Source organism: Kogia breviceps, chromosome 3, assembly GCF_026419965.1.
Source record: "Kogia breviceps isolate mKogBre1 chromosome 3, mKogBre1 haplotype 1, whole genome shotgun sequence".
NCBI classification, from domain to species: domain Eukaryota; kingdom Metazoa; phylum Chordata; class Mammalia; order Artiodactyla; family Physeteridae; genus Kogia; species Kogia breviceps.
In genome coordinates, this window is record NC_081312.1 from 89,106,035 (window position 1) to 89,129,078 (window position 23,044).

Consider the following 23,044-nt stretch of genomic DNA (forward strand, 5'->3'; position numbering starts at 1 on the left):
CCTGTAAGTCAGAGTCACTCTTCCTCTGATAGATACTTAATATCTATTCTGAGGATTCCCCCTTTACACTGCCCCCTGCCCCCCAGCCTCTGCCTCATGGACTTGGGTCAATGATCCAGGTATTACTCAGTGCTGAGTTTGGGACATGGCGAGAATTGTGGGGACCTCTGTGATTGCTCATCGTCTCTAAACTGAGACATCCTATGTCTTTGTCCTCATGGGCCTTTCAGTTGTTGGGACACTGTTATTTCCTGAATATGCCGGGGCTCTGAAAATCTTTGTTGAGTCCAGGGTGTGAACCTCACACAGCCCTTTCTCTTGGGGTCTGGCCTCCTCCTTGGTTGCAGTGCCAGGAAGTGGGGGTCTGGATCCCTGCTGATTTGAGACACAGCCCTCTCTTCCCGCTCTTCCCGCACCTCAGGGAGTCCTTTTCTGGTCTGAGGGCAGTCTTCTCTTTCCATGCTTCTCCATCCTCTTAAGTCTCTGCTGCACCTTTCCAACACCCCATCTCTGCTCTTCTACTTTCCTTCCTACTTCTTCCAGAAACTCGTGGAATTCTCCAGTGCTAATTTTACTTTTTGAACCACATACCTACCCTGGGGTACTGAGCAGAGAGCTCTGCTATTTGCTTGAATAAAGGGAAAAGGAACTATGAGGAATTCTCTATACTCATTGATTAATATGTCCAAAGATTTTCTAGCCACATGAGCAAAATTGAACATGATACTCTGCAGATTATTGGGAATCAGCTCTATCACTGCCAGTCAATTGCTGAACAACTCAATTTGCAATTCTGTGCCTCAGTTTCCTCATTTGCAAATAGTGTTCTTGCCAACTCTCCAAGCCCAAGGCATTCTTAAGAGGATGAAGGAATTAAGAGATATAAATGTGTTTTGAGAAAAGAAAAAAAAATACTACTACAGCTATCTGGAATTAGTAAATGAACCCCTCGGGACTCAGAGGAATGCTAGAATATCTTGTAGTGGCGGTAGTATTTTGATATTGAATTTGTAGAAAAAATAAGCACTGAGCAAAGGATGAGGGAAGTGAAGAATGAAAACAAAACCTTACACAAAAAGATGATAATGATGTTTCTCATCTCAAAATCATCTCCAAACTACCTTTTTCTTCCCGTCAAACAATTGATGGGCAATGAGATTGTGCTTATTTGTAGTTAAAGCTATTGTAATGCTGACAATTAAATATATATGTGGAACACTAATGGAACTGTCCCATTTTACCGCCAGTGTTAGCCATTTGCTCCACAGGGCACAAAGAACGTGTGGGAGAGCTCTGCACCCTGCATGATTTGCATGTAAAATGCATCCTCTTTGCAGGATGTGCCTGCAAAGAGTGCCTCAGTGGGGTCAGGAGTTTGCATTGGGTCATGGTGGGTCTGCTGATCACTGCAGAGTCACTGTAGACTGCTCGGGCCTTGGCTCCATTCCTCTTCTCCTCATTCCTTTGATTCACTGAAGAAATTGCTGACCTGGAAGAGTCCTTCACGGCTGCTGTCAGCCTCAGGCTGAGGGAGTTTTCCACCTCTAGGTCTCAAGACCTGCTTCTGCAGTGTTGGTGACAGTTATCAAAAATCCGAACACAACAAAGAGAAGATGTTTATGGCAGCAAAACTATTTTTACTACCCTCATTCCCACCTCCAAAATCATTCTAAAAAATAACTCCTGGAATTTAAAGGCCCAAAGAACCCCATGCACATAAGCCTCAGTTCTCCCTGGTATAAACCGGACACTTTGATATCAATTCCTTCCCAGGGTGCCCAGAAGTTCTTTCTCTGAAAAGACAGTGAATCTAGTGGCTTCTGGCTACTTTTCCCCAGCTGCTCAGAGACTTGGTAAATTCTCCAGAATTTCCCCAAACTGAAGATAAGAAAGTGACCTGAAGCTCAGCAGAACCCTGTCTCTCATTTTTATGCTCAGAGGCTTTTGAGAGGATAAGGAAAGCCCAGCTCTGGCTGAAGAGGGCCTGGTTCCCAGAACTGCCGCATCGGTCACACCGATGGGTGACTCCTGGAAGGGGTCAGCTGTAGCCGTGCTGGTTCCCTGCAAGCACTGACTGCGTATCTCCCCTCTTTCAGGCAGGCAGGATCGTAGGATAGAGAGGCACCAGCTGCTACACAAAACCACAGAACCTCACTTTCTCCTTGCCCAGGCAAAGTGCTGCTCAAGCTTAATCCAACCCCAGTTACCTTCCTCACTCCCTTTTGGGCCTTGAGCAGTAAAAAAGTTTCCATAATGTTCCCAGGGCCAGGTTTACTTCAGTTGGGTTGTCAAAGCATGATGAATTTGTTCTAAATCAGGGTATAAGTTGGAACTGCAGCATTGGAATTATTGATTTAGTTATGTGTTGTGTAGAGTTATAAAATACACTGAAAATGTAAAGACTTTTAAAGCATCTTATCTATATTTAAACAAAGCTACTCAAATTTGAAATATACTTCTACTAACAAAGAATTAAAAATATAATATTTCTAGACATAAGTATATATTGTGTTATATATCTCATCAGAAATCTTACTGGAGAAAGGGGTAAGGAGCTGTAAGATTGTACTTTAGAATAACTGGTATGGGGGTGGGGTCGGTCACAAAATGAAATATTATTAAATGCAAACAAAGTAAGAGCTATTTATGGCTTCACCATTTATAAATTTGACGAACCCCTTTTTAATCCATTTCTATTTCCTTCCTGCACCTTCTCCAGGGGGTAATGAATTCCACAAATTTATTAGCTGCTGTGTGAAGTAATACTCCCATCAAGCACACTGGGAAACCACCGCTTCCAGCCAGGGAAGGTGAGTGAACTCTCTGTCAGGGATTTCTGCTTCATTTTTTTTTTTTTTCGGTATGCGGGCCTCTCACTGTTGTGGCCTCTCCCGTTGCGGAGCACAGGCTCCGGACGCGCAGGCCCAGCGGCCATGGCTCAAGGGCTTAGTCGCTCCGCGGCATGTGGGATCTTCCCGGACCAGGGCACGAACCCGTGTCTCCTGCATCGGCAGGCGGATTCTCAACCACTGCGCCACCAGGGAAGCCCTGGATTTCTGCTTCTTAAGTGTGGCAGGGCCATTTGTGAGATGGAGGAATTTGCTGACAATTGTGTTATTGTGACGCGTCGTTTTCATAAATTGTGTTATCATGCAGATTTAGGAAGCTTGAGCAATTGGTATAATTTGATCTTATGGACACTAAATTATATTTCCGTCTTTGGAATGACTGCTGGAGAACGTAGAGGATACTTATGGCACCCACAGCTTGAGAGGAGGGCTTCATAGTCTGCAATTTTGTATTAGTCTCATTTCTGACCCTACTTTGTGGTTTTCCTTTCCTTTCTCCTCTACTTTGAGTCTATGTTATCTTGCTATATTTTATGCATTTTCGTGAGGTACAGTAAACCCTTTTTGAACATGAGATGGGGAATTGACAAAGCAGGAACAGATGCAGACAGACACACACAGGCTGAGGGAGAGAGAAACATGGAGAAAAGACGAGGAATAGAGAGACACGGACAGGGATGGAGAGGAATCCAGGAGGGGAGACTGGAATAATACAGACTTCCATGTGGGATTTATGGAATTCCTATCACTACTCACCTCATAAATGTTATCAATAGAGCATTCTTTGTTGATTTTTCCAAAGTTTCATGCTTCAGTTAATCGATCTCTGAATAACGACCAGCAAGCAGTAAAATACATTAAATACTCAACCAAACAACAAAACTCATCGATGGTCCTGTAGAAGCATAACCCATGCTTCATATTCCACTTTAAAAAAAAATTGTCAGATTTACTTAGGGTTTGACTTTTAAAAAAATTCAGCTATAGCAAATGGCATCTCACCCGAGGCTTTGGAACTGCAAACCTCACAAGAGCAGTTCCAGTAAGAAAAGAAACTATGGGCAGAGCAGATTCAAGGAAGGAGGTGGGATTCTAAACAGTGAGTCTGTTTAGATTAAGCTTTTTTGATAAAGTATTTCTTTATCATTTCACTTTCCTTTGCCCTTTTTCTTTCTTTTCTTTTAAAAAAAATATTTATTTATTTTTGGCTACATTGGGTCTTTGTTGCTGCGCAGGCTTTCTCTAGTTGCGGCGAACGGGAGCCACTCTTTGTCGCGGTGCACAGGCTTCTCGTTGCGGTGGCTTCTCTTGTGGAGCACGGGCTCCAGTAGTTGTAGCACTTGGGCTTAGCAGTTGTGGCTCGCGGGCTCTGGAGTGCAGGCTCAGTAGTTGTGGCGCATGGGCTTAGTTGCTCTGTGGCATGTGGGATCTTCCCGTACCAGGGCTTGAACCCGTGTCCCCTGAATTGGCAGGCGGATTCTTCAGTTTTTTTTTTTTTTTTTTTTTTTTTTTGCGGTACGCGGGCCTCTCACTGTTGTGGCCTCTCCCATTGCGGAGCACAGGCTCCGGACGCGCAGGCTCAGCGGCCATGGCTCACGGGCCCAGCTGCTCCACGGCACGTGGGATCTTCCCGGACCGGGGCACGAACCCGTGTCCCCTGCATCGGCAGGCGGACTCTCAACCACTGCGCCACCAGGGAAGCCCGGCAGGCGGATTCTTAACCACAGTGCCACCAGGGAAGCCCTGCCTTTTTTCTTTTTTCTCCTTGGGATTTTTTCCTGTTCCCTTTCTTCCACAGGCTCTTCAGCTCTACTAACCAGACTTCTCTCTTTTCCTTAAGATTGCACCCCAGGCCACCTCCCTTTGGTGTCCCAAGAAACTCAGCTCTGTCCACTTTATTATCCCTGTACCCTACTAGACTCTAGGCCTTACCTTCCATATTCAGAGATTCATAAACGTGCAACAAAGCTCTTCTTACTGGTCATGATTCTTCGTTGTAAACAACAGAAAATGACTTTGGCTAATCTAAGCAGAAAAGGAGTTTACTGGAGGGCCATAAGTAACTCTCAGAATTAAAGGAGAAGCTTTAGAACCAGGCTCAGAAAATGGGCAGGAATCAAAGAAAGCTCAGCAAGCAAGAATGCTGCCAGGGGGACTTCCCTGGTACTCCAGTGGCCAAGACTCCATGCTCCCAAGGCAGGGGGCATGGGTTCGATTCCTGGTCAGGGGACTAGATCCTGCAAGCCACAACTAAGAGCCTGCATGCTGCAACTAAATATCCTGTGTGCCACAACTGAGAGCTGGTGCAGCCAAATAAATAAATAAATAAATATTTAAAAAAACAGAAAAGGACACTGCCGGGGTCGTACACCAGTGGTCTGGTTGGCATGCTCCTGTGGGCACCACTGAAGATAGACAACTTGCTGTTGGTGGTGCTGTAGCCACCATATGGAACGTGATAGCTGCTGCATCCTTGATTCCATTGTTGCAAATAGTTTCTGTCTTTATTTATTTATTTATTTCAACATCTTTATTGGAGTATAATTGCTTTACAATGGTGTGTTAGTCTCTGCTTTATAACAAAGTGAATCAGCTATACATATACATATATCCCGATATCTCCTCCATCTTGCGTCTCCTTCCCACCCTCCCTATCCCACCCCTCTAGGTGGTCACAAAGCACCAAGCTGATCTCCCTGTGCTATGCTGCTGCTTCCCACTAGCTATCTATTTTACATTTGGTAGTGTATATATGTCCACGCCACTCTCTCACTTCATCCCAGCTTACCCTTCCCCCTCCCCGTGCCCTCAAGTCCGTTCTCTACATCTACGTCTTTATTCCTGTCCTGCCCCTAGGTTCCTCAGAACAAATTTTTTTTTTTTTAGATTCCGTATATATGTGTTAGCATACAGTATTTGTTTTTCTCTTTCTTACTTACTTCACTCTGTATGACAGTCTCTAGGTCCATCCACCTCATACAAATAACTCAATTTGTTTCATTTTATGGCTGAGTAACATTCCATTGTATATATGTGCCACATCTTCTTTATCCATTCCTCTGTCAATGGACACTTAGTTTGCTTCCAAGTCCTGGCTATTGTAAATAGAGCTTCAATGAACATTGTGGTACATGACTCTTTTCGAATTCTGGTTTTCTCTGGGTATATGCCCAGTAGTGGGATTGCTGGGTCGTATTGTAGTTCTATTTTTAGTTTTTTAAGGAACCTTCATACTGTTCTCCATAGTGGCTGTACCAATTTACATTCCCACCAACAGTGCTAGAGGGTTCCCACTTCACACCCTCTCCAGCATTTATTGTTTGTAGATTTTTTGATGATGGCCGTTCTGACTGCTGTGAGGTGATAACTCATTGTACTTTTGATTTGCATTTCTCTAATGATTAATGACGTTGAGCATTCTTTCATGTGTTTGTTGGCAATTTGTATATCTTCTTTGGAGAAATGTCTATTTAGGTCTTCTGCCCATTTTTGGATTGGGTTGTTTGTTTTTTTGATGTTGAGCTGCATGAGCTGCTTGTAAATTTTGGAGATTAATCCTTTGTCAGTTGCTTCATTTGCAAATATTGTCTCCCATTCTGAATGTTGTCTTTTTGTCTTGTTTATGGTTTCCTTTGCTGTGCAAAAAAAGTTTCATTAGGTCACATTAGTTTATTTTTGTTTTTATTTCCATTTCTCTAGGAGGTGGGTCAAAAAGGATCTTGCTGCAATTCATGTCATAGAGTGTTCTGCCTATGTTTTCCTCTAAGAGTTTGATAGTGTCTGGCCTTACATTTAGGTCTTTAACACATTTTGAGTTTATTTTTGTGTATGGTGTTAGGGAGTGTTCTAATTTCATTCTTTTACAGGTAGCTGTCCAGTTTTCCCAGCACCACTTATTGAAGAGGCTGTCTTTTCTCCATTGTATATTCTTGCCTCCTTTATCAAAGATAAGGTGACCATATGTGTGTGGGTTTATCTCTGGGCTTTCTATCCTGTTCCATTGACCTATATTTCTGTTTTTGTGCCAGTACCAGACTGTCTTGATTACTGTAACTTTGTAGTATAATCTGAAGTCAGAGAGCCTGATTCTCCCAGCTTCGTTTTTCCTTCTCAAGACTACTTTGGCTGTTTGTGGTCTTTTGTGTTTCCATACAAATTGTGAGATTTTTTGTCCTAGTTCTGTGATCATGCTAGTGGTAGTTTGATAGGGATTGCACTGAATCTGTAGATTGCTTTAGGTGGTATAGTCATTTTCACAATGTTGAATCTTCCAATCCAAGAACATGGTATATCTCTCCATCAATTTGTATCATCTTTAATTTCTTTCATCATTGTCTTATAGTTTTCTGCATACAGATCTTTTGTCTCCTTAGGTAGGTTTATTCCTAGGTATTTTGTTCTTTTTGTTGCAATGGTAAATGGGAGTGTTTCCTTAATTTGTCTTTCAGATTTCTCATCATTAGTGTACGGGAATGCGAGAGATTTCTGTGCATTATTTTTGTATCCTGCTACTTTACCAAATTCATTGATTAGTTCTAGTAGTTTTCTGGTAGCATCCTTAGTATTCTCTATGTATAGTATCATGTCATCTGCAAACAGTGACAGCTTTACTTCTTCTTTTCCAATTTGGATTCCTTTTATTTCTTTTTCTTCTGATTGCTTTGGCTAAAACTTCCAAAGCAATGTTAAATAATAGTGGTGAGAGTGAGCAACCTTGTCTTGTTCCTGATCTTAGTGAAAATGGTTTCAGTTTTTCACCATCGAGGATAATGTTAGCTGTGGATTTGTCATATATGGCCTTTATTGTGTTGAGATAAGTTCCCTCTATGCCTTCTTTCTGGAGGGTTTTATCATAAATGGGTGTTGAATTTTGTCAAAAGCTTTTTCTGCATCTATTGAGATGATCATAGAGTTTTTTTCCTTCAGTTTGTTAATATGGTATATCACATTGATTGATTTGCATATATTGAAGAATCCTTGCATTCCTGGGATAAACCCCACTTGATCATGGTGTATGATCCTTTTAATGTGGTGTTGGGTTCTGTTTGCTAGTATTTTGTTGAGGATTTTTGCATCTATGTTCATCTGTGATATTGGCCTGTAGTTTTCTTTCTTTGTGACATCTTTCTCTGGTTTTGGTATCAGGTAATGGTGGCCTCGTAGAATGAGTTTGGGAGTGTTCCTCCCTCTGCTATCTGTTGGAAGAGTTTGAGAAGGATAGATGTTAGCTCTTCTCTAAATGTTTGATAGAAGTCACCTGTAAGCCATCTGGTCCTGGGCTTTCGTTTGTTGGAAGATTTTTAATCACAGTCTCAATTTCAATGCTTGTCATTCATCTGTTTATATTTTCTATTTCTTCCTGGTTCAGTCGTGGAAGGTTGTGCTTTTCTAAGAATGTGTCCTTTTCTTCCAGGTTGTCCATTTTGTTGGCATATAGTTGCTTGTAGTAATCTCTCATGATCCTTTGTATTGCTGCCGTGTCAGTTGTTACTTCTCCTTTTTCATTTCTAATTCTATTCATTTGAGTCTTTTCCCTTTCTTTCTTGATTCTAATGGTTTATCAAATTTGTTTATCTTCTCAAAGAACCAGCTTTCAGTTTTATTGCTCTTTGCTATTATTTCCTTCATTTCTTTTTCATTTATTTCTGATCTTATCTTTATGATCTCTTTCCTTCTGCTAACCTTGGGGTTTTTTTGTTCTTCTTTCTCTAGTTGCTTTAGGTGTAAGGTTAGGTTGTTTATTTGAGATGTTGCTTGTTTCTTAAGGTAGGATTGTATTGCTATAAACTTCCCTCTTAGAACTACTTCTGTTGCATCTCATAGGTTTTAGGTCATCGTGTTTTCATTGTCATTTGTTTCTAGGTATTTTTTGATTTCTTCAGTGATCTCTTCGTTATTTAGTAGTGTATTGTTTAGCCTCCATGTGTTTGTATGTTTTACAGATTTTTTTTCCTGTTATTGATATCTAGTCTCATAGTGTTGTGGTCGGAAAAGATACTTGATACGATTTCAATTTTATTAAATTTACCAAGGCTTGATTTCTGACCCAAGATATGATCTATCCTGGAGAATGTTCCATGAGCACTTGAGAAGTGTATTCTGTTGTTTTGGGATGGAATGTCCTAGAAATATCAGTTAAGTCCATCTTGTTTAATGTATCATTTAAAGCTTGTGTTTCCTTATTTATTTTCATTTTGGATGATGTTTCCTTGGTGAAAGTGGGGTGTTAAAGTCCCCTACTATGATTGTGTTACTGTCGATTTCCCCTTTTATGGCTGTGAGCATTTGCCTTATATATTGAGGTGCTCCTATGTTGGGTGTATAAATATTTACAATTGGTATACCTTCTTCTTGGATTGATCCCTTAATCCTTATGTAGTGTCCTTCTTTGTCTCTTGTAATAATCTTTATTTTAAAATCTATTTTGTCTGATATGAGAATTGCTACTCCAGCTTTCTTTTTTTTTTCCATCCCCTCACTTTCAATATGTACCTGCCCCTAGGTCTGAAGTGGGTCTCTTGTAGACAGCATATATACAGGTCTTGTTTTTGTATCAATTCAGCCAGTCTATGTCTTTTGGTTGAAGCATTTAATCCATTTACATTTAAGGTAATTATCAATATGTATGTTCCTATTATCATTTTCTTAATTGTTTTGGGTTTGTTATTGTAGTCTTTTCCTTCTCTTGTGTTTCCTGCCTAGAGAAGTTCCTTTAGCATTTGTTGTAAAGCTGGTTTGGTGGTGCTGAATTCTCATAGCTTTTGCTTGTCTGTAAGGGTTCTAATTTGTCCGTCGAATCTGAATGAAGTCCTTGCTGGGTAGAGTAATCTTGGTTGTAGCTTTTTCCCTTTCATCACTTTAAATATGTCCTGCCACTCCCTTCTGGCTTGCAGAGTTTCTGCTGAAAGATCAGCTGTTAACCTTATGGGGATTCCCTTGTGTGTTATTTGTTGTTTTTCCCTTGCTGCTTTTAATATGTTTTCTTTGTATTTAAGTTTTGATAGTTTGAGTAATATGTGTCTTGGTGTGTTTCTCCTTGTATTTATCCTGTATGGGACTCTCTGTGCTTCTTGGATTTGATTGACTATTTCCTTTCCCATACTAAGGAATTTTCAACTCTAATCTCTTCAAATATTTTCTCATTCCCTTTCTTTTTCTCTTCTTCTTCTGAGACCCATATAATTCAATTGTTGGTGTGCGTAATTTTGTCCCAGAGGTCTCTGAGATTGTCCTCAGTTCTTTTCATTCTTTTTTCTTTATTCTGCTCTGCAGTAGTTATTTCCACTATTTTATCTTCCAGGTTACTTATCCATTCTTCTTCCTCAGTTATTCTGCATTGATTCCTTCTAGATAAATTTAAATTTCATTTATTGTGTTGTTCATCATTGTTTGTTTGGTCTTTAGTTCTTTTAGGTCCTTGTTAAACCTTTTTCATATTTTCTGCATTCTGTGTCCAAGATTTTGGATCATCTCTAGTATCATTATTCTGAATTCTTTTTCAGGTAGACTGCTTATTTCCTCTTCATTTGTTTGGTCTGGTGGGTTTCTATCTTGCTCCTTCATCTGCTGTGTGTTTCACTGTCTTCTCATTTTGCTTAACTTATTGTGTTTGGGGTCTCCTTTTCGCAGGCTGCAGGTTCTTAGTTCCTGTTGTTTTTGGTGTCTGCCCCCAGTGGGTAAGGTAGGTTCAGTGGGTTGTGTAGGCTTCCTGGTGGAGGGGACTACTGCCTGTGTTCTGGTGCATGAGGCTGGATCTTGTCTTCCTGGTGGGCAGGTCTGCATCCGGTGGTGTGTTTTGGCGTGTCTGTGACCTTATTATGATTTTAGGCAGCCTTTCTGCTAATGGGTGGGGTTGTGTTCCTGTCTTGCTAGTTGTTTGGCATAGGGTGTCCAGCACTGTATCTTGCTGGTCGTTGAGTGGAGCTGGGTCTCGGCATTGAGATGGAGATGTCTGGGAGATTTTTGCCGTTTGATATTACACGGAGCTGGGAGTCTCTGGTGAACCAATGTTGTGAACTTGGCTCTCCCACCTTCGAGGCAGAGGCCTGACACCTGGCCAGAGCACCAAGACCCTGTCATTCACACGGCTCAGAATAAAAGAGAGAAAAAAAGAAATAAACAACTAAAATAAAATAAAGTTATAAAATTGAAAATAATTATTAAAAGTTTAAAAAATTAAAAAGTAATAAAAAAAAGAAAGAATGAATGAAAGAAGAGAGCAACCAAACCAAAAAATAAATCCACCAATGATAACAAGCACTGAAAACTATACAAACAAAAAACAAAACAAAAAAATGGACAGACAGAACTCTAGGACAAATGGTAAAAGCAAAACTATACAGACAAAATCACACACAGAAGCATACACATACACACTCGCAAAAAGAGAAAAAGGAAAAAATATGTATATATCGTTGTTCCCAAAGTCCACCGCCTCAATTTTGGGATGATTCATTTTCTATTCAGGTATTCCACAGATGCAGGGTACATCAAGTTGATTGTGGAGATTTAATCCACTGCTCCTGAGGCTGCTGGGAGAGATTTCCCTTTTTCTTTGTTCGCACAGCTCCTGGGTTTCAGCTTTGGATTTGGTCCCACCTCTGCATGTAAGTCATCTGAGGGCATCTGTTTCTGCTCAGACAGGATGGGGTTAAAGGAATGGCTGTTTAGGGGGCTCTGGCTCACTCAGGCCGGGGGGAGGGAGTGATATGGAGCGCGGGGCAAGCCTGCGGGGGCAGAGGCCGGCATGACGTTGCACTAGCCTGAGGCACGCCGTGTGTTCTCCCAGGGAAGTTGTCCCTGGATCACGGGACCCTGGCAATGGCGGGCTGCACAGGCTCCAAGGAGGGGAGGTGTGCATAGTGACCTGTGCTTGCACACAGGCTTGTTGGTGGCTGCAGCAGCAGACTTAGCATTTCATGCCCGTCTCTGGGGTCTGCGCTGATAGCCGAGGCAAGTCTCTTGCCTCTTTGGCAGTTCCAGACTTTTTGTCGGATTCCCTCCTGGCTAGCTGTGGCGCACTAGCCCCCTTCAGGCTGTGTTCACACAGCCAACCCCAGTCCTCTCCCTGGGGTCCTACCTCCAAAGCCAGAGCTTCAGCTCCCAGCCCCCACCCATAGTGGCCGGCAGGTGGGCAGGCAAGCCTCTCAGGCTGATGAGTGCTGGTCGGCACCGATCGGCACTGAGCGGCAATCTCTCCTCTGCACCCCTGTTGCTGCGCTCTCCTCCATGGCTCTGAAGCTCCCCCACTCTGCCACCTGCAGTCTCCACCTGCGAAGGGGCTTCCTAGTGTGTGGAAACTTTTCCTCCTTCACGGCTCCCTCCCACTGATGCAGGTCCCATCCCTATTCTTTTGTCTCTGTTCTTTCTTTTTGCTTTTGCCCTAACCAGGTATGTGGGGGAGTTTCTTGCCTTTTGGGAGGTCTGAGGTCTTCTGCCAGCATTCAGTAGGTGTTCTATAGGAGTTGTTCCACATGTAGATGTATTTCTGATATATTTGTGGGGAGGAAGGTGATCTCCATGTCTTACTCTTCCGCCATCTTGAAGGTCTCCCTCAGTTTCTGTCTTTAAATCTTGAGGGAGTGATGCAGAAACACAAACTGGACTGGCCTAGCCTGAGTCATGTGATTGCTTTGATGGTTAGAGAGTGATGATAGGGAACAGTCCCTCTTCCACTGCTATAGGCTCTGCTTCCTACTAAGTACCATATCACGGGGTGATTTCCCCCAAACTGTAAGGAAATACAGATGCTGGGGATCCAAAAAAGGGGGAAATGTCCCATGAAGTCTTCTGTTCTGGTCTGCACCATTTAGCATCACATGGGGCCCTGGAGTATTTGTCAGTTACTCTGAGTGAGATCAGAAGTTATTGGTAGGTTTAGATGAGATAGAGGACATGACCTGACTTGTGTTTAATAGAATTACTTAGATTATGTGTTGAGAATAGATTACAGGGGCATGGGAGCAAAAGCAAGGGAGACCAGTTGGGTCTTTCTTCAAACTTTCTGGGAGAAGGGCAACCTATTATTTTGGTGGGATTTCTAACAGTGTCACATGCCTCTGCACTCTTACTCTCATTCCCTGACCTACTTTTTTTCTTGGCTTTTAAATATGATGTGCCCCATTTAAAAAGAGCCATTTTGAATCTGCTTTCACTTAGATTTGATAATTTCCCTGCACTTTTGGCCAGTTTCCAGTCTGGCCCTAGGAGTCAGTATCTTAGAAAATTGGTTAGGCCTGCCTTCTTGCATATTGACCAAATGGGTGAAAAGGATCCTTCAATATCAGCTCAGCCAGCTAAGAAGCAGATCTTCCTCCACATATAGACGTGAAGGATGACCATTTTGGAGACATGCAGTTTCTCCCCTGCTTATATATGTTTATAAACTTAGTGCATAGAATTCTTAGCTCAGCAATGGATTTGAGAACCTTCCAGTTCAGACATTTTTAAATAGCCAAGTACCTGTAAATTATTGTTTGCATAATGTTTAACTCAAAGTATACATTTTAACCTTGAGTCCCTTGGCTGGCTTCCCATCTGCTTGTCTTCATTGGTGCACTGACTGAACAAATGAAAATTGACTTGACTTCTCACAAACTCTGTCCTATCTCCTGGTGCTGGCTCTGCTTATTCTCTTCATTGTGTTATTCCTTTATCTGCTGAATTTGCCTATTCTCTGGATGGTAAGAAATATGACCTTAGTAAGAATGTCATTAGCTTTCACATTAGCTTAATGTTCCCCAAGTTTATACTCTCAACAAATATTAATTCCCTTCAATTTCTATCTTCAGAACCATCATGAGAGAAGTGGACAGGGATCCAGTGACGCTTAAGTTCGGGTGCTTTTATTTTCCTTTATTTCTCTCTGACTGTAGCTCTCTTCTACTCTATTTAAGAAACGATTTACTTTCTTATGTGGACCAATGCTACATGAACTTTATTTTTATAAAATAATGGAATGAAATACGGAGTTGGGAAGTGGAATATACAGAGAAGGGAGTTCAAGTATTAGGTATTTGATAAATAAATGTTGGTTTGATTTGATGATTTTTCTTTTACTTGCAATATTTTGGTAATACTTTTCTTAGATGGGCCCTACTTTTTAAGTGATGAAAGAGATTATGAAAGAGAAAGCTTCGATTATTTGGGAGCAGAGAGAAGAGGATACTAAATAATGGCTTTAAAATCTCTGCTATGTGTGAATCCCAGCCAGGAAAAAGTAGAGACTGGAGGCAGGCCCCATTTTTGCCAGAGTGGGTTTCTAAAAACTCTCATGAAGGAAATTTCATTTCACTCTCTGGGCCTACATTCTTGACTAGGAATGTAACATAAAAACCAACCACATAGGGGGACTTCCCTGGTGGTGCAGTGGTTAAGAATACACCTGCCAATGCAGAGGACATGGGTATGAGCCCTGGTCTGGGAAGATCCCACATGCCGCGGAGCAACTAAGCCTGTGTGCCACTACTACTGAGCCTGCGCGCTAGAGCCTGTGAGCCACAACTACTGAGCCCATGTGCCACAACAGCTGAAGCCCACACGCCTAGAGCCTGTGCTCTGCAACAAGAGAAGCCACCTCAATCAGAAGCCCACACACCACAACGAAGCGTATCCCCCACTCGCCGCAACTACAGAAATCCTGTGTACAGCAACAAAGAACCAAACAACCAAAAAAAAAAAAAAAAAACTATATAAAAATAACAACAACTATGTAGGGAGTTGCCTGATGACCTAGTGGTTAAGATTACAGGCTTTCACTGCTGTGGCCCAGGTTCAATCCCTGGTTGAACTGAGAGCCCACAAGCCATGCGGCACGACCCAAAAAAAAAAATATTGTTAAAAAAAAACCCCAGCCATGTACATGGTCACCAATATTTACAAAGGAGAATATATTGTAAAATCAATATAATTATTTAATATAAAATTACATTTCAATTTATAGAAAATATACATAAATATGCTGTATCTATTTACTATGGAAGGGTCCACAAAGTACTACAAAAACACATGTAACGTATCAGATATAAACCTACTGCTTCATAAGTAACTTAAAACACGTCAATTAATTCCTTCATGGTTTTTACAGCTAATATTTATTTTGTTTGCTTTTTTATTATTTAGAAGATTTATTAAAATAATTTTGATGACTTAAAGAACTGGTTGCAGGGAAATGGATCAGGAAGAAAAGGAGGTATCTATGCATCTATCCTGGGACAAAGTCATTTCCACCAACCCCAGAGCTATTTCTCATGTGGCCTCCCGGTAAATCATTGCTTTGTGTTGTGGACAATAGTGATGGTTTGTCTACCATGGAAAAGCATGTTTACAAATAAAGGCCTATTCCCTTTCAGGTTATAGTAGGGAGGTCACTTTACCTTCTCTTAACCTTAAATGCCTCAGCCAGTTCTGTCCTGTTGCAGAGACCACTGCATTTTCTTTGCAGATAACACTCTACATGATTTATTCATTATATCTCCACTGCCACCATCATTTCTATCCTGGAAAACCACAGTAGCCTCCTAATTATCCTCCTGTTTCTACTCTTGCTTACCCTTAAGTCCATTAGTCAGAGTTATCTTCAAACACATAGATAAGATAACATCACTCCCTGGTTTAAAATCCTCCAATTGCTTTCCATTTAACAGAAGATGAAATGGAAATTTTCTTTTTTCTTTTTTCTTTTTTTTAACATCTTTATTTGGGTATAACTGTTTTACAATAGTGTGTTAGTTTCTCCTTTACAACAAAGTGAATCAGTTATACATATACATATGTTCCCATATCTCTTCCCTCTTGCATCACCCTCCCTCCCACCCTCCCTATCCCACCCCTCTAGGTGGTCACAAAGCACAGAGGTGATCTCCCTGTGCTATGCGGCTGCTTCCCACTAGCTATCTAATTTACATTTGGTAGTGTGTATGTGTCCCTTCCACTCTCTCACATCGTCACAGCTTACCCTTCCCCCTCCCCATATCCTCACAGCCCATCAGCCCTGCACAGTGGGACCTTCCCTCTCTCCTCCCGTGCTGTTCTGTGCCTGGCTCAGTCTGCTCAGCTCACAGGCCCCTTTTCAGTGTTAGGATTCACCAAATTCCTCTCCATCTCAGGGACTCTGCACTGCTGTTTCTTCTGTCCCCCTACCAGGAATTTTCTTCTCCTGGTTATTTGTGTGGCTGGCTCCTTCTCAACTTTCAGGGCTCAGCTTAAACTCCCTCCTTGGAGAGTCTTCTCTGGTCCTCTCATGGCTCCTGTTATTCTTTGTTACGCTTTCTTATTTATTTCCTTCTTGGCGCTTATTATAATCAGTAACTATTTGGCTTATTTGTCTGTTTTATTTTATTGTCTATCTCCCACCAGACTATAATAATAGCGGATAACTTTTATAGAGTCCTTGCTATATGCCAGGCAGTGGTGTTTAACATGAATTAACTTGTTCATTATAATGATCCTATGAAGTAGGTACTACAGTATCACCAGTTTACAGTGACTTGCTCAAGGTCACACAGGCAGAGCCAGGCTGTGAACCCAGGTGGTCCAGCTCCAGCGCCCCCACCTCTCACCTCAGTGCCCTGTTCCCTCCATGGTGGCATGTCTCCCTTTTCACTGTTTACACCCAGTGCTAGCACAGTGTCTGCTGCATGCTATGGTGAGGACAGTTGTCCCTGTTGGTGTAGGTGAGAATCAACCATCTCCAATGAACTGCTGGAGCAGGGCAGAGGGAGAGAGGAGCCTGGGAGATGAGCTTCCTCTGTAAAGAACTGTAATTGTTGGAAAGGAAAAGGGACTGAGTCACCTCAGTGTCCATCACTCAGATTTCTCTCCGACATCACCCCTACTGATCCTACCTGGGGACCCAGGCAGAGCAGGGGTGTGCAGATTAGTGGTTAAAAAGATGGTTTACCCACAGGTCTGTAACAAAACTGTGGCATGAGCTGTATTGTTTCAGTGCACCTTTAACAGAGGAGACCGGCTTTCTCTGATCTCCTCCTCTCCTCCTTTGCTAAGGACCACCATCGTGAAGGCTTTGGGGCAACAGTGGGGCACCAGAAAGTGGCAGCAGTGACTGCTGGAGGCCATGGTGAGGTCACGTGTAACAGAGACCCCCATGCAGGCTAAATGAATCATACGCCAGCTCTTTTCTGAGCACATTTCACTGTGTGTACGTCTGTGTCTGTGTTCATGTGTATTTGTAGAGTCTGAGATCTAGCATTAAAAGGCAGAGCCTAGATTCGTTCACTGGACTTGAGTTAATACTGTTAATATGACTTCATTGGTGCCATCCCTGATGGGGCCTGGGGAAATATAATTCTTTCACTCTACGAACATTTATTTGACAGACACTTATTGAAATACCTACTATGTTTCAGGCACTGTGATAAGTACTATTGATATTGGATATCAATATCTTTGGCCTTGGGGAGCTTTCAATGGAGCTTAAAATGTAGAGGATATAAATGTGTAAATAATTAATTACAAAAATGTGATAGGTTATAGGATAGAGGGAAGTACAGAGTGCTTTGGGATTCCCAAGAAAGCAGTACTTAATTCAGACTGAGGATGTGAGGAGAAGGCTGAGAAAATATCCCAGAGGAGATGACAGTTGATCTGAGTCTGGAAATGTGAGCAAATCTGAACAGACAGGGAAGAGGGTGAAGAGGGTCTGAGTAGACACCCCAGCATGTACAGAGTCTTGGAAGGATGAGAGAATGTGGGTAACCACAAGCATGGACACATGTGGGAGAGTGGGTGTTGAGATGTGACACTGACAGCTAGGTGGGAGCCAGATCACTGGCCCTTTAATGGGTTTGGATTTTATCCTGAGGCAGTGAGATCCACTGAGTTTTTTTAGACAGAGAAATGCTATTATTAAACTATGTTTTAGAAAGGCCAGGGTGGAGAATGGCTTGACAGGGACAGAGACTAAAATGGAAGGCCAGTTAAAGATTATTGCAGTAACTTAGATGAGAAAGGAGGAAGTGTGAACTGAGGCAGGGCCAGTGGGCTGGAGAGGAAGGAAGTGATTCTAGAGAATTTAGGAGGTAGAATCCACAGGACATGGTGACTCTTTTGGGTGTGGGGGTGGGTGGAAAGCAACTTTAAGAGTGTTACTAAGTTTCTCACTTGGCTTAGTTGGTGGATGGGTGGTGTCTATTGCTTAAATAGGAACTAGAGAAGGGGGAATAATTGTGTGTGTGTATGTTTAGAGAGACAATTTCAGTTTTGGACATGCTGAGTTTAGATGGCTGTGGATCATTCCAGTGGAGATGCCCAGTGGGGAGGGCTATAGAACTGGCACATAGTAGAAACTCATTATGTATTTATCAAATAAATGAAAATGATAAAGCTCTGGGGCTCAAGTATAGACCTGTTAGTCATCACTGCACCACATTATGTTTATGATCATAAAGATAGTAGTTGCTTTTATGGGAGTTGATAGAGTCATTCAGCACGAGTATACAGCTAAGAGATGAGGACTCAGAGTGGTCCTGATTTAAGGCATGGGAGATAGGAGCCTGAAAAGGAGACATAAGGAATTGTCAAAGGTAGGAGAAACTCCAGGAGAGATAAGGGATCTGGAAGCCAATGGTGGAGATGCCGGAGAAGGAGGCATTACTGATGGAAAAAAGTCAATAAAGGAAGAACTGGAAAGCTTCCATCTAGTTTACCAGTTAGGAGGGAGATTGGCCAGATAAGTTTAATATTGAGCTTTTACCATATGCCAGGCATGTGTGATGTGTCACATATACAATGGCATAAATATGCTTCAGTTAGGGTTCAGTGAAGTGGCAGAGGCTGAATCTGGATTTCATTGAGTTGATGAAAGAATAATTGATGAGAACACTCCCATTTACCATTGCAACAAAAAGAACAAAATACCTAGGAATAAACCTACCTAAGGAGACAAAAGATCTGTATGCAGAAAACTATAAGACAATGATGAAAGAAATTAAAGATGATACAAACAGATGGAGAGATATACTATGTTCTTGGATTGGAAGAATCAACATTGTGAAAATAACTATACTACCCAAAGCAATCTACAGATTCAGTGCAATCCCTATCAAACTACCACTGGCATTTTCACAGAACTAGGACAAAAAATTTCACAATTTGTATGGAAACACAAAAGATCCCAAATAGCCAAAATAATCTTGAGAAGGAAAAACGGAGCTGGGGGAATCAGGCGCCCTGATTTCAGACTATACTACAAAACTACAGTAATCAAGACAGTCTGGTACTGCACAAAAACAGAAATATAGATCAATGGAACAGGGTAGAAAGCCCAGAGATAAACCCATGCACATATGGTCACCTTATTTTTGATAAAGGAGGCAAGAATATACAAGGGAGAAAAGACAGCCTCTTCAATAAGTGGTGCTGGGAAAACTGGACAGCTGCATGTAAAAGAATGAAATTAGAACACTCCCTAACACCATACAAAAAATAAACTCAAAATGGATTAAAGACCTAAATGTAAGGCCAGACACTATCAAACTCTTAGAGGAAAACATAGGCAGAACACTCTTTGACATAAATCACAGCAAGATCCTTTTTGACCCACCTCCTAGAGAAATGGCAATAAAAAACCAAAAATAAACAAATGGGACCTAATGAAACTTAAAAGCTTTTGCACAGCAAAGGAAACCATAAACAAGATGAAAAGACAACCCTCAGAATGGGAGAAAATATTTGCCAATGAAGAAACTGACAAAAGATTAGTCTCCAAAAAATACAAGCAGCTCAGTATCAAAAAAATAAACAACCCAATCCAAAAATGGGCAGAAGACCTAAATAGACATTTCTCCAAAGAAGATATACAGATTGCCAACAAACACATGAAAGGATGCTCAACATCACTAATCATTAGAGAAATGCAAATCAAAACTACAATGAGGTATCACCTCACACCCGTCAGAACGGCCATCATCAAAAAATCTACAAACAATAAATGCTGGAGAGGGTGTGGAGAAAAGGGAACCCTCTTGCCCTGTTGGTAGGAATGTAAATTGGTACAGCCACTATGGAGAACAGTATGAAGGTTCCTTAAACAACTAAAAATTGAACTACCATACAACCCAGCAATCGCACTACTGGACATATACCCTGAGAAAACCATAATTCAAAAAGAGTCATGTACCACAATGCTTATTGCAGCACTGTTTACAATAGCCAGGACATGGAAGCAACCTAAGTGTCCATTGACAGAGGAATGGATAAAGAAGGTGTGGCACATATATACAATGGAATGTTACTCAGCCATAAAATGAAACAAAATTGAGTTATCTGTAGTGAGGTGGATGGACCTAGAGACTGTCATACAGAGTGAAGTAAGTCAGAAAGAGAAAAACAAATACTGTATGCTAACACATATATACGGAATCTTAAAAAAAAAAAAGATGAACCTAGGGGCAGGACAGGAATAAAGACACAGATGTAGAGAATGGACTCGAGGACACAAGGAGGGGGAAGGGTAGGCTGGGACAAAGTGAGAGAGTAGCATTGACATATGTACACTACCAAATGTAAAATACATAGGTAATGGGAAGCAGCTGCATGGCACAGGGAGATCAGCTCTATGCTTTGCGACCACCTAGAGGGGTGGGAGAGGGAGGGTGGGAGGGAGATGCAAGGTAGTGGGGATATGGGGATATACGTATGCATATAGCTGGTTCACTTTGTACAGCAGAAACTAGCACAACATTATAAAGCAATTATACTCCAATAATGATGTTTAAAGAAAAGAATAATTGATGAGAAAATGGAGAAACAAATAGAGAGCACACTCCTGTGTAGGAGTCTTGGGGGAGAGTGGTGAGGAAGGAGACTGAGTAAAAATCAGAGAGTTATTGTCTTGAGGCAGATTTCCCTTCCCTTCCCTTGCCTTCCCTTCCCTTCCTTTCGCTTCCCTTCCCTTCGCTTCCCTTTGCTTCCCTTCCCTTAGCTTCCTGTCCCTTCATTTTCCTTTGCTTCCCTTCCCTTCCCTTTGCATTTCATTTCTTTTCATCTTCCTTTCCCCCTCATTCCTCCTTCCCTCCCCCCTACCTCCATCCTTTCTTTCCATCCTTCCTTCCTTCCTTCCTTGACAGGGTAAGATCAGTGAAGAGGTGGGAAAGGTTGGAGTGGGTGAGTCCTGGACAAGAGGAGGAACAGCTGACAGGAACAGAAGTGTGGTTAGGAATGGAGGCAAGGAGGTGGAGATCAGGGAGCAGGAAATGAAAGGAGCTGATTCTTCATGTCCCCATTTTTCTCTCTGTGCAGAAAGAGGGGAGATGGTGAGACAGGGTACCTAATAAGGGAGATGAAGTTTAGAAATTGCTAAAGTGAGGAATGGGAATAGGACTCATCGGAGGATTGCAAAGCACCACAGATATTAGAGGCTTTTGATTTTGTGCTTCCTCCCTCACCCCACAAAAGTGTGTGTGTGTGATTCTCTCTCTAATGGTCCTGATGTGGAATGGAAAGGTAGTAAGTGGCACTGAGCCAAGCTGGTGATTCATTGAATATTTGTGACAGACTCTTCAAAGTCTAATCCCTTCCCTCCAACCCCCAGCTGAAATCTTGTTAATTCTCAAGAGCTAGTCTGAGCTGGAATGACCAAGTGGAAGGCCTTTGGGGAAAATGCCCAGTGAACTGTTAGAGTTGAGTGTTACTGCAGTAGGTGGTGCTCTTTCCTCTGAATCCGAGCCAGTTTCCAGTACGGTACTGCAGTTGGCTAAGGACTGTGTCACATTCCAGGAAGCAAGAGCTGAAATGAGGACTTGCCTGAAATCTATCAAAAGCCAGGTTTCTCCCCAAGCCGCACAGTACAGATAGTTGAATTGCAAGCAATGATAGCTATGGGGGTAGATTAATAAACAAACCTAGAAAGCATTTATACATATAGCTTCAAAATTCAATTTTGGCCAAGGTAAAGTCTTAACTCCCTATTTCTTGGAGCATTTAAGATAGGCAGAATTTAGCTGTCGTCTTTTAAAATACAAAATTTATTCTTACATCTATGAAACCTAAGATGCAGCTTATTTTAAGATACAACTTAGGTTTCATAGGATTTCTTGTTGTCTTTCACAGGCCTGGATGCCAGCTTCACAACCTGGCCATGCCCTATTTGGGATATTATATTTTACTGAGTTTAAGCAAGGCTATGTGTAATCTTATCTATGAGAAATTCACTATTTACAAACCACGGCTCAATCCCTGATTTGAATCCTCCCTCTTTTTTTTCTTTTTTTTTTTTTCTTCTTTTTTCCAGCTACATCACTGATTTGTGTCTCTAGCTCTGATATCAGGCAGGGAGTCTGGGTTAGGGCTGATGTCAGTCTAGTGGGGAATGAATTGATTAAGAATCCAGATTTTCTATGAACACTTAGCCTGATTAAAAGATGGATGTTTTGCCTCATTGTACTCCATGTTCACTGTAGAAGAATTAGAAAAGGTAGTAACTAAAAAAGAAAAAAAAAAACCACAAATCACCAAAATGATAACATTTTGGTATATTTACTTGTAGACCCTCCTCCACCCCCATGCGTCTTTTTCTCTACTTATATAAATCACACACACACACACACACACACACACACACACACACACACACACACACACACACACACACACACACACACCCTCCATCAGGCTGTCAAAGTTCTGGCAGGAAGCAGTAGTACACCTCCTATTTACACTGCCTAGGGACTATTTTCAAAGGTGGGGCAGGGTTCAGGAAAACTGATAAAATACCCTGGGGCTACAGTGGAAGCTATTACCACTCCTTCACCTGAAGGTCCTGATCTGGGAAGGCTAATGGGTGGATTGCATCCTCCTTTGCCCTTTGACTTCCAGCAGAGTTCTGTCCATGAGAGGCCCCATCAGAAGCTCCAAGGACTTTTTGCCTAGACCCTGACTGATACCCACATCCTTCATCAGTTCTCACAGTTTCTCAGTCATTGATTGATTATTGCTTCTACCTCATTCTCTAATTCCTCACCTTCTGGGATTCCAGTGAGATGTATTTTTAAACTTCTCATCTCTTTTACCCTCTTTCTTATCTTATCCATCTCTTTATCTCTCCTTGCTACATTTGGGATGATGTCCTTACATCTATGTTCTCATCAGTCATCTTTAATCTCTTTCATTTGCTGAATTTTATGTTTTCACATCTAGAAGTTTTGTTTGGTCATTTTCAGGTCTGCCAGTTCTTTTTA

General features: G+C 41.8%; 1 long non-coding RNA gene across 1 annotated transcript in view; it reads left to right on the plus strand.

The window, feature by feature from the left end:
• Positions 1-23,044, plus strand: part of LOC136793821 (uncharacterized) — a 117,732-nt gene that overhangs the window by 86,760 nt on the left and 7,928 nt on the right. Inside the window, exon 2 of the long non-coding RNA XR_010839684.1 lies at positions 2,720-2,810. This is a non-coding gene — a long non-coding RNA (uncharacterized lncRNA). The remainder of the gene's footprint in view (positions 1-2,719; positions 2,811-23,044) is intronic.